The sequence below is a fragment of the Mus pahari genome, chromosome 14 (assembly GCF_900095145.1).
Source record: "Mus pahari chromosome 14, PAHARI_EIJ_v1.1, whole genome shotgun sequence".
Lineage (NCBI taxonomy): Eukaryota > Metazoa > Chordata > Mammalia > Rodentia > Muridae > Mus > Mus pahari.
Window position 1 is genome coordinate 84,250,505 of NC_034603.1, and position 11,423 is coordinate 84,261,927.

General features: G+C 49.2%; 1 long non-coding RNA gene across 1 annotated transcript in view; it reads right to left on the reverse strand.

Annotated features, from left to right (window-relative positions):
• The window catches only part of LOC110331228, a 22,340-nt gene that overhangs the window by 8,873 nt on the left and 2,044 nt on the right, over positions 1 to 11,423 (reverse strand). The window contains exon 2 of the long non-coding RNA XR_002381006.1: positions 7,463 to 7,465. This is a non-coding gene — a long non-coding RNA (uncharacterized LOC110331228). The remainder of the gene's footprint in view (positions 1 to 7,462; positions 7,466 to 11,423) is intronic.

An 11,423-nucleotide genomic window follows, 5' to 3' on the forward strand; every position in this document is an offset into this window, starting at 1 on the left:
CTTGTGAGTTCCTGGGGGGGGGGGTCTGCGCCATCCTGAGACTAGAGCAAGGATCTCCCCATTTTCAGGGGTGCTACACTCCCTCCCTACAGGGCTCCACAGCGTGTCTCTCTCCTCCATGCAGATTCTAAGGCAGTCGGCTTTGGCTGTACATCCAACCCACTTCCTCAGAGTGGGCCAAGGGGTGTTGTGAAAAAGCTCCTCCAGTTGTCAGGTAAACAGCAGGTCTGTCCCAAGCCAGCAGGGCTGTCTGTCACCCTAATTACAAGGGATGGTGAAGGAAGGCACGTGACTCATTAATGAGGCTTCTAATCTCTGACCAGCGTGGGGCTGTCCCCCCAGAGCCTCCCACGTGCTCAGTAGAATGGGCATTTTCTGTTATGTAATTCACTCCAGGGTGTCACCAAATCCAAAGCTCAGACCAATTCCAGCTTCGGGTCCAGGAATGGCACTCAACCTACGGAGAGCTTTGTCCCCTGTGGAGTCTGAGATAAGACGTACTTCCTAAGTCAAGGTTATAATTATGTCTCCTTCCTGTAATTGTAAATGTGCGTGCTGGCACGCCCACAGGCCGGCCACCTAAAGCTGTCATCTATATTTGGTTTGTATTGCACACACTGCTCCACATCCCCTGCCTTATTATGCAGGGAGTGCAGGCTTTGACTGGCATGTTAATCCTAAGGGGACTTCAGATAGGATAGAAATAACTAATACCTTCCAAGAACTGTCCTACTGCTGCCAACATGATGAAGGCCACCCTGGTTTTGCCAGCTTCCCAAGCAGGGTCCCTGAGAGCTAGCTCATCCAAAAGAACAAACCACGGAGGCAGGCAGGAGAGGCCAGAGGCCACCTGGCTTTAGGGTCAGGGATCCAGGCTTGGGAGTCTCAAACCCTCAGTAATGAATGAGAAAGCTCAGAAGACAGTCCCCAGGAAACGGGAGTTGGTGGGAGATAGACAAGGTGTGGTCGAGGAAGCCAGCTCTTGGGCCAGCAAGATGGCTCTGCTTTTGCCACAGAGCCTGGTTACCTAAGTTCCACACTCAGGATCTGCACGGTGCAAAGAAAGCACCAAGTTCTTCCACTCTGACCTTCACATGCACACCAACACACACACACACACACACACACACACACACACACACACACACACTTTTTTTTTTTAAGTATGTATTTTGATGACATATAAAGCTGGGGGAACAGGAAAGTACCACCCAGGGCATAATTGCAGGAATCTAATGGTGTCTTCATCCAAAAGCACCCTGACATTCCAACTGCACATACTTCTGTTCCGTACGTCATCCCTGGGTTACATAAACCGGCAGGCTTACACCTACAGGTGCCATCCACCCCTGCAAAGGCTGCGATGATTAGAGAGAAACGGGTGACTTTGCCTGCTTGGTCCCTTTCCCACGCCAAGGAAAGTCACCCTCTTGGAACGTGAAGAATCCGACCTTGGCCTAACCCTCTCTCCTGATTAGCCAGTACTGACAATGTCCTTCAGTGGACATCCATTTTCCTGCCCAGAGGGTCACCAGTCATCCAAAAAAAATCTTGAAGAGTGAACTTCGGAGGGCCCTGGGAAGGGGACCACTGGGGAGGGGCTTTTCAATGCCTCTGCCCACGGAGCACTGGGATACATCAGTGCATCTATGCATTGTTTAGTTTTGATACAGGATCATGTGGATCCCCATCTGTCCTTGAACTGGAGACAGAGCCAAGGGTGACCCTGAACGGGATCCTTTCTGCTCCTTCTGTCTGGGCTGCCTGGCTGGGATCACAGGCATGCACACTAGGTTCATGTGAGGTGAAGACCCAGGGCTTCACGTATGCTAGTCAAGCCCTCTACTCACTGAGCCACACCCCCAGACCATTCTATTTTATTATTTTATTTGTTGAGGATGAAACCTCAGGGCCTCCCACCTGCTAGGCAAACTCTCTACTGACTGTGGCCCCGGTTCTTGGACCTTCTCGTCAAATTCTTTTTTTTTTTTTTTTGTCTCTCATTACAGATGGTTGTGAGCTGCCATGTGGTTGCTGGGATTTGAACTCATGACCTCTGGAAGCGCAGTCGGTGCTCTTAACCGCTGAGCCATTCTTACCAGTCCATCTGGTCAAATTCTTATTACCTTACAGCATGGACCTCTGAAACTTGCCGGTCTATTGTCCAAGGTGGGAAGCAGAATCAAGTGATCACATGGTCCCGCAGGAGACTGTGTCTCGAAGCACAGACTGTGGCACAGGGAGCTGGGTCCTGAAGAGGTGCTGAGGCTGGTTTTAGCAGCTTCCTGGGTGACTGGGGCAGTGGTTGTCCCTGGTGCCCACCCAGGATCTGGAGTTCCAGCCTTCCCACACTTCTGTAAAGTCTGCAGTCCACAGTCCATCCGTCGCTTGAGCTGGCTGGCAGGAGTGAACTCTGTGGCCTGCGACTTTCACTCCCATGGCCTGGCTGTGGTAGACAGTGAGGAGGACAGACTTCTGGAAGGCGAGAATCCAGGAAACAATGAGGAAGTTGGCAAAGACTTTTGGATAATGGCCACCATTTTTTGAGGCCTCAAGGGCTACACCATCCCCAACCTTCCCTTTCCACAGCTGTGGAACAGGGACGACTGTGTTACAGAGAAGAAAATAAATGCAGAATGATTGTGCAACCCAAGGCCACATCACCCCTAGTGCCCACCCAGAGGCTCAGACTCAGATCCTTGGCGCTCAGCGCCTGCTGTCCCACTGACACTCCGCATGCACTGAGTCAGCCTGCAGAAAGGCTTGGTGGCTGTCTGCCTACTCTCAGAGCCCAGGCATAGACTGGAGACACCGCGGTTTACTTGTTTGTGGTCTAACAGGTTGAGGCACTTGATAGCCAAGTATCCTTAGAAAACAAACATACTGGGCAGGTTTCCCAGAAGCCACGGCAAACTTCAGAGACTCCATCCCTGCAATGGCTCATGGGAGCTCCTTACCACGGGCATTCAAACACTGTGTGCATTGTGGTTTTGTTTTGGTTTTGTTTTGGTTTTGTTTCTACCAAAGGTGAGTGTGTTGCTTTTGTATTTAAGAATCTCATTTTGTGACTCTATGCTTGCCTTGTTCTAAAAAAGAAGGAGAAGCAAGCAAGGAAGGGTGACTGCTCAGGGAGGCTGTGGGCGGCTTTTATTCTCCCTGCAGGCATTTCTGAGTTAAGCACATTTCTGTACATGTGTTGTTTCTTGCTATAAAGAACAGGATGGTTCCCATGACCTGAAGCCTAATGACAGAGGGCCCTTGGCACAGGGGGAGCAGCATTGCCACCAAGGGCCTCCTTTGTTCCACTGGGCTTTCCCTCCTTGTGAGCAAAGCCTGGCAGTGGCTGTCCAGGAATCAGAGTGGGCAGGACACTGTCCATACATCACAGTGAGATCTTCCTTCTGAGAGTACCCAGTGCCCTCCAGGCCCCCTGAAGTGGGTCCCACGCTCACCTTCTTCCTCCTTCTCCTCCTCCTCCTCCTCCTTCTCCTCCTTCTTCTTTTTTGTTTTTTTTTCGAGACAGGGTTTCTCTGTGTAGCCCTGGCTGTCCTGGAACTCACTCTGTAGACCAGGTTGGCCTTGAACTCAGAAATCCACCTGCCTCTGCCTCCCAAGTGCTGGGATTAAAGGCATGTGCCACCACTGTCTGACATATGCTCACCCTCTTCTAAGTGAGTTCCTAGTAGGGGTTACTCTGAGGGGTTACTCTGGTCTGTCTGTTGGAGTCACCCACATGTAAAGGAGGGCAAAAGCCTGAGGAAGATCATAGCCTTGAGAGGGAGGTGCAGGTCAGTAAATGCCTTGTAGAGGACCTGTGTGCCTGCCTGCCTGCTGTGCTGCATCTGAGGACCTGTGTGCCTGCCGTGGTGGATCTGAGGACCTGTGTGCCTGCCTGCCTGCTGTGCTGCGTCTGAGGACCTGTGTGCCTGCTGTGGTGGATCTGAGGACCTGTGTGCCTGCCTGCCTGCTGTGCTGTGTCTGAGGACCTGTGTGCCTGCCTGCCGTGCTGTGTCTGAGGACCTGTGTGCCTGCCGTGCTGCATCTGAGGGCCTGTGTGCCTGCTGTGGTGCATCTGAGGACCTGTGTGCCCGCCTGCTATGGTGCATCTGAGGACCTGTGTTCCTGCCTGCCTGCCGTGGTGTATCTGAGTGTTGGTTTTGGTTGTTTGCTGTTTCTTTTTTTGTTTTGTTTTGTTTTGTTTTTTTCGAGTCAGGGTTTCTCTGTGTAGCCTTGGCTGTCCTGGAACTCACTCTGTAGACCAGGCTGGCCTCGAACTCAGAAATCTACCTGCCTCTGCCTCCTGAGTGCTGGGATTAAAGGCGTGTACCACCATGGCCCGCCCGGCTTTGTTTGCTGTTTCTAAGACAGGATGACCTTGAACTTCTGATCCTCCGGCTTCCATCTCCCCAGTGGATGTGGCTCAGTTGGGAGGGTGCTTGCTATAATCCATGAGGTCGTGGATTCCATCCTCAGCACCTAATGAACTGGACCGGGTGAACTGGACCGATGCACACCGGTCGTCCCTTAGGAAGAGGCAGGAGAATGAGTTCAAGGTTATCCCTGCTACATAGCAAGTTCAAGGCCAGCCTAGTATAGCGGAGTCCCTTTCTCCAATTAGTAAAGGTTACTCTAGAAGCTGGCCCCACGGGCACCTTAGGGGGCGTTTCTGCTGCCCTAAGATTTGTACTTCTGTGTCAGGCAGAAAGGCACCAGTTCACCTACCACAGTGTTTCCCCAAGGCGCCGTGGCAGAGGCACCAGTTGTGTGAAGTTCAGAGCGGACCTCTGTGTCCCTGGGGTGTGGAAGAAGGTCAGGAAGGCTCTTGGTTTTATGTCAGTGTGGTTCCACATTTCTGGAACACAGTGGAGCCCCCTGCTAATGAACGTCCTGCAGGAAGTCAGAGGTCACAGGCCAATGGCAGGGTAGAGCTATAGGACTCGTGGCTGCCATTAAGTGTTTACAGGACAGAGACCAGAGGCTCTGAGACCATGGCTTGGTGTTTGAAAGTTAAGTCAGCTTTTGACCTTGGAGAAGGCAGGAGACTGATTGCCCAGCCAGGTGAGAGACCAATCTCTTTGTGAGCCTCAAATGGCCTCTGAGTCCAGATAGCTCATAATTAACAGAAAGTGATTTACCAGGCAGGACCTCAGTATTTTTCCCCAAGCTGTCTATGTTGAGAGCCACACGAGCAAGCGCCGGTCTTCCCATCTCATTCCCGTCTGGTCTTTGGAACATTTTTCATATTGTTTTCTGTTTGGGAGGGATTTAAGATGGAGAAAGGATTTATTTAAACATAGGGGGTGTTGTTAGTTACCAGCTAGAACTGTAGGCAGGGTGATAATAATAACCTCCGAGAACAGAACACTCTGGAGGGGGAGCCATAGCGGGCGTGGCTGTGGGGAGTATTTACAAAGCACGTGTTGTGGGGGTTTTTATACAAACATTTTCTTTTCTTTAAAAAGTGTTTAAAGAAAGTAAATCTTTTAAAAATTAAATAAGAAGCCGGGCATGGTGGCACATGCCTTTAATCCCAGCACTCAGGTGGCAGAGGCAGGCAGATTTCTGAGTTCAAGGCCAGCCTGGTCTACAAAGTGAGTTCCAGGACAGCCAGGGCTACACAGAGAAACCCTGTCTTGAAAAACCAAAAAAAAAGAAAAAAGAAAACTTTCTTTTTTGCCTGAGCTTGCCTTGTGGGGAAAGGTGCCCACTGCCAGGTCTGAGGGCTGGAACTGACTCCCAAGGGCCCACAGAGTAGAAGTCAAGAAGTGGTTCTTGCAAGTTGTCTTCTGATCTCTGCAAGCTCACCATGCCATGTGTGGGAACACACACACACACACACACACACACACACACACACACACCACACCCCACACAAATAAATAATGTATAAAAACTTGTTAAATAGTTGCAAATATATAAAAGGTCAAATGACTCATGGGAGTTGGTTCTCTCCTTCCACGGAATTCTCCTTCTCAGGAATTCAGGCTTGTTGAGCCATCTCAATTCAGACAGCTGAGCTATCTCGCAGTCCCCATCAGCACTCCCCCTTTCTTCTTAAAATTAACTAATTGTTACTATTTGTGAGGGTGTGCAGATGCTGTGGCAAGCATGAGGAGGAGGTCAAAGGTCACCTTTGTGGGGCTGGTTTTCTCCTCCCTCTCTTCACATGGGCTCCAGGAATCAAACTCCCTGTCCTCAGGCTGTGGGAGCACTGGGAGCACTTTCCCTGAGGGTTCATCTCAGCAGCCCTTCACACACAGTGAGATACATTTCTGACACCAAGTTATAGCAACATTTAATTAAAAGGTTTCTTCTTTTCCTCTGCAGAAGAAAATCCCTACAAGCTGTGGTTGGCAAAACAGGCCCCACCAAGGCCCCACCGAGGTGGGTGTGAAATGAATGAGCGCCATTGTCCTCTAGAAGCCTCAATGCACGTTGGGACCTTTCCAGGGCGCCACCTAGGAGCCTGGCTGTGGCATGAGCCCCAGATGACCAGAACTGAACAGAGCCCTGGTGCTCTGCCATCGTCCACAAGCAACTTGCAGTTTCTCTGAAGAGACAGAGCCAGTTCTGCGGTGGAAGTGTAAGGCCAAGGGCCTGCGGATGTGATGGCGCAGCAGAAGGGGTGTGGGGGTCTGGGAGTAGCCAAGGGCTGTCATGGAAATGGCCAGGCTAAGGTTCAATTGAGTGTCTGTCCTAGGGCTAAGGCTCAACACCTTGAAGGGAAAGCTGCTTTTATTTTATTTTATTTTATTTTATTTTATTTTATTTTATTTTATTTTATTATTTCTGTGTCGGTGAGGACCAAGTCAAGGATCTTATAGAGGACAAGCAGCTGCAAGCTACTGCCGAGCCTCTCCCCATCTGATCTTATGAAACCTTTCTTTCCCTCTATTTCATTTTAATTAATTAATTTACTTTGGTGTTTTGTTTGTTTGTTTTGTTTTTTTCTCCCAGACAGGGTTTCTCTGTGTAGCCCTGGCTGTCCTGGAACTTCCTCTGTAGACCAGGCTGGCTTCAAACTCAGAAATCTGCCTGCCTCTACCTCCCAAGTGCTGGGATTAAAGATGTGCACTACCATTGCTCGGCTCTCATATTTTTAAGTATTTGTTTTATTTTTACCTTTTTTCCCCTATGTAAGTGTATATGTAACATATGTGAGGGTACCTATGGGGTCCAGTAGAGGGCGTCAGATCCTCTGGACCTGGAGTTCCAGGCAGTTGTGAGCTGTCAGACATGGGTGCTGGAAACCAAAGTCCAGAAGAAGTGCAAGTGCTTGTGACTGCGGAGCTATCTCCCCAGGCCCTTTTATCTCCTTGCTTTCTCTTCCTCCCCTTCCTTCCTTCCTTCCTTCCTTCCTTCCTTCCTTCCTTCCTTCCTTTCTTTCTTTCTTTCTTTCTTTCTTTCTTTCTTTCTTTCTATTTATTTGGGGGCAGGTTTTTTGTTCTTGCTGGCCTGGAACTTTCTATGTAGATCAGGCTGGTCTTACATGATCTTTCCATCTCTGGCTCCAGAGCACAGGGACCACAGGTGTGCACTGTTGTGCCGGGCTAAGCATGCATCACGGGTTTCTTTCCTCCGGTGTTTAGCCTGCTGTCTGAATGAGTTAAGCTACGGTATCTAGGTTTGTTGAATTAACAAAGGGCTGACTAAAGGGACAGATCAGTGGAGATGAACATGAAGTTATTCTGAACAAAGGGCAGGCAGGGACAGAATTCATAGAGGGCAACTTTGAGGTGTGAACTGCTTTGAAGTGTGAACTGCTTTCCCTAGTCAACATCGCTTTGAGCGAGAGAGTGAGTTCATTTGTACTTCTGGAAAAGAGTACTGCTTGCAATACCTTGGGGGAGCACGGCTTAGGTGGGGAAAACTAGATACAAAGGCTTTGCCTCTTTCGACCGTAATGAAATATTTAAAAACTCTGTGAAGCTGGGCGACGCCTTCTGCAGAGCTGGCTTCTTGGCCCCACATTTTTGCAGCTTGGGGATGATGCAATGCATTAGCTTAAGGCTGCTGGGCAGCTGCCAGGGCTCAATTAGGAAATTGTGCCTGCAGGATAACCTACATTCACGGTATTTTTCCAGGCTGGAAACTTTGCCAGGCGGCCCACGTCGGGAGATTCTGTCATGCCTTGCAAGGCTGCCTTTAACTCCTTTACCATCAGGTGGGCACAGGGACTCTCTCTCCCAAAAGTCACGATCAACACAGATACCAACAGGAATGTCTGTCCCATGTGTAAAGACTCAAGAGTGTGAAGTTCAGATGACTAGGTAAGCTTGGTTCTTAGCATCCTGCCACGGAACTGTTGTCACTTATCTCTTTCTTTGAGCGGTGAAGAGGTTGGGCTCTGGAGGCTGATCCAGTGTCTTTTCCTGTGGTGATTCTCTTCTAATCAGTACCCCCAGTCCTCTTGAACCACCAACTCCCTATGCCTTCACTGAGAAGGTTCCCCATGAGGCTCATGGAGAACATGTGGTCTAGAAACAGCAATAGCATCTCCATCCCTGGTTAGGGAGCTCATCACTTGCCACAGTACTGAGATGTTGAGGCCTGTGAAGGTGTGAGTGGCTGTTGATGCTATACCTAGGAAATGAGCCAGAGGAGCCAAGGAATGGTAGCCTCATACCCAGGCTTCTCATCGGGAGGAGGTTAGCTCAACCCAGCAGCTCAAGAGAGCAAGAGCCTTGCTATGAATGCTGGGACTTGCGTCTCCTCAGCCTTTGTCCCATGGGCACTGTCTGATGCACACATTCCTCAGGATGTCTGAGGTGTCTGACCATCCTCTCATGATGACAAGCCTCTGGTGAGAGGAAGAGAGGAGGTGTATACAGACAAGAGCCCAGCGGCAACCACCCTCCCTGTGCTGGCTACTGGGTGGACTCACAGATTGCAGGGAGGGACTCAGGCAGCATTGACACCGCCCTTGTTAGCCCACGGGTGACACTCTTCTCTCAGGGAATCTAAAGAAAGGGGAAGCGCCACTTGAGCAACCCTGGTAACCCATAAACAGTTTGGGCGGTCCTTTCTGGTTTTGTTTTTGTAAGAAGATGAAGTTTCATCACATGACTTGAGACTGTGCATCATGTGCTGCTCTAGCCAGCATCTCGGGGTTGGCTCTGTTGATGACACAGGATTTTCCACTCCCCTTTGTGACCAGGAGACACTTCTCTGTTCTGACTTCACCATCTTTCCCCTGGTTCTTACCCTTTCTCTAAAGGTTTATCTTTTAATTATGTGTATCTATGTGTGGGTATGTGTGCCTGGCTGCAGGTGCCCATGGGTGGGGGGGCAGAGATAGTAGATTCTCAGGAAGCTGTAAGTGCTGAGAACCCCTTTTGTCTACTGCCCAAGCAGTGGGTACTCTTAACCACTGAGTCATCTCTCCAGGCCCCATGATCCAACTCTTTTTTTTCCTTTGTTTTGAGATAGTCTTTCTACACAGTTTTAGCTGTCATGGAACTTGCTGTGTAGACTGGACTGACCTCAAACTCATCAAGATCTTCTGCCTCAGCCTCCCAAGTGCTGGGATTAAAAGCATGTGCTTGAGCTCTTTAGAATTCTGCCCTTGGCCTTCTCTTTGCCTCTGTGTGCTTGGGTGTGTGTGCATACATGCTCTTAGGGGTAAAACAGTCCCACCACTGACTTCATCTTGGATAACCCCTATTTCACCACGTTCCCTCTGGGGGCCTTCCGAACCCCAACAAGCATGTTCCCAGGGTCTGTTTTTTTCCTATGACATAGTTCCCTTTTTCTTTCTTTCTTCTTCTTTTTTTGTTTTTAAAAAGAATTATTTATTTAATGTAAGTGAGTACACTGTAGCTGTCTTCAGACACACCAGAAGAGGGCATCAGATCTCATTACAGATGGTTGTGAGCCACCCTGTGGTTGCTGGGATTTGAACTCAGGACCTCTGGAAGAGCAGTTACTGCCTTTAACCACTAAGCCATCTCGCCAGCCCCCACTTTTTCTTTTTGAAAATGTCTTAAGTAGCCCAAGCTGGCCTTGAACTTGCCATGTAGCTAAGGATAACTATGGATGCCTATTTCTCCAGCCTCCACCTCCCAAATGTTGAGACTACAGACATGCTACCATATCCCATTTATGCAATGCCAGGGATGAAACCTAGGGCCAGGCAGGTACTCTACCTACTGGGCTACATCCCCCCCCCATCCTCCCTTCCTTATATATTGAACATCTTCAAGCACGCATTCACAGTTAGTCACGCTGAGCATTTATCCTCCCTGGTTTCTAGCTAACAGAACTATTAATTTTTACTTGCATACATAGCAACTTGGAATGTAGGTTGCATTACATGTCCAGCCTTCTTGTCCATTAAACATGCTCATAATGCTATTTAATATACTGAGAATCAGTGTTGGCCTCACAAAGTTCGCATAGAATTCACTCTAGCACAAGATTCTCATTTTGGCAAATAATTCCTCCCAGTTCTGCTCCAAGGACATCAGACTGCAGTTCAGTTACCAAACAACTGTTTTCAGTCTTATTCAGCAAAACTTGGGACCTCATCTTGTCCACGCCTTAACCATGACATCACAAACTCCGCCCAATCTGATCAGGAGCTAGCCAGTGAGATGTGCCTTAAGCCTTTGAGTGGTGGTGATCCTTAGGTGCCCATACAGTGTGCCTGGCTATAGGTGGCCGGGAGGTCCATCTGCAGGTTACTTGGGCGGTCATCTAAAGTGTTGACAGTTGTGATTGTGGAGGTAGACACCTTGCCAGCTCCGGACCTTGTTCTCGTAAGCAGGGACCACAGTGTCCCTGATCACAATGCTTTTTGCTGTGGGCTTTGGATCCCGGGCAGCCAGATGGGGTCACAGCACGCTTCCCCCCTTCTATGTGCCTCACCTTTGTGCCTCTATGTATGGATGGGGAGCAAGCACTCTGTGCGCACATGCAGAAAATCACAAGCCCTGGAGCCATTCGTTAACTGTAGCTATGTAGGGGGTCCTTGTAGATTTTTGGCACCTGATCAATAACATGAATTTCAAAATAATCAAATGAACTGGGTGTGTAAGCTAAATGGTGAAATATCTCCTTGGCCTATATAAAACTTGGTTTGAACATTAGCACCATAAAACAAGCAAAAACACCCCAAACTGTTGGCATTATTATGTTTTTGTTTTGTCTATTTTATTGTGTTCTTAGGCCTTTACCTCCCTTCCAATCCTACTGCACCCTGATCCCTTCCAACCTCTGACGCTAGGTAAAAGAGAAAGAAGGTTAGAGGGGGAAAGGGTGTAGACCTCTTTCAGCCAACTAAACAGACTACTTCCTGCTGACTCGTTGCAGCGGGTTCCTTGGGGCAAGTTTAACCTTCATAGTCACGGTATCTCTAACTTCAAATCTTTCTGCCCACAATCACTTGACAAACCACAACAGCGGGGGGCAGGAGTAACAGGGGG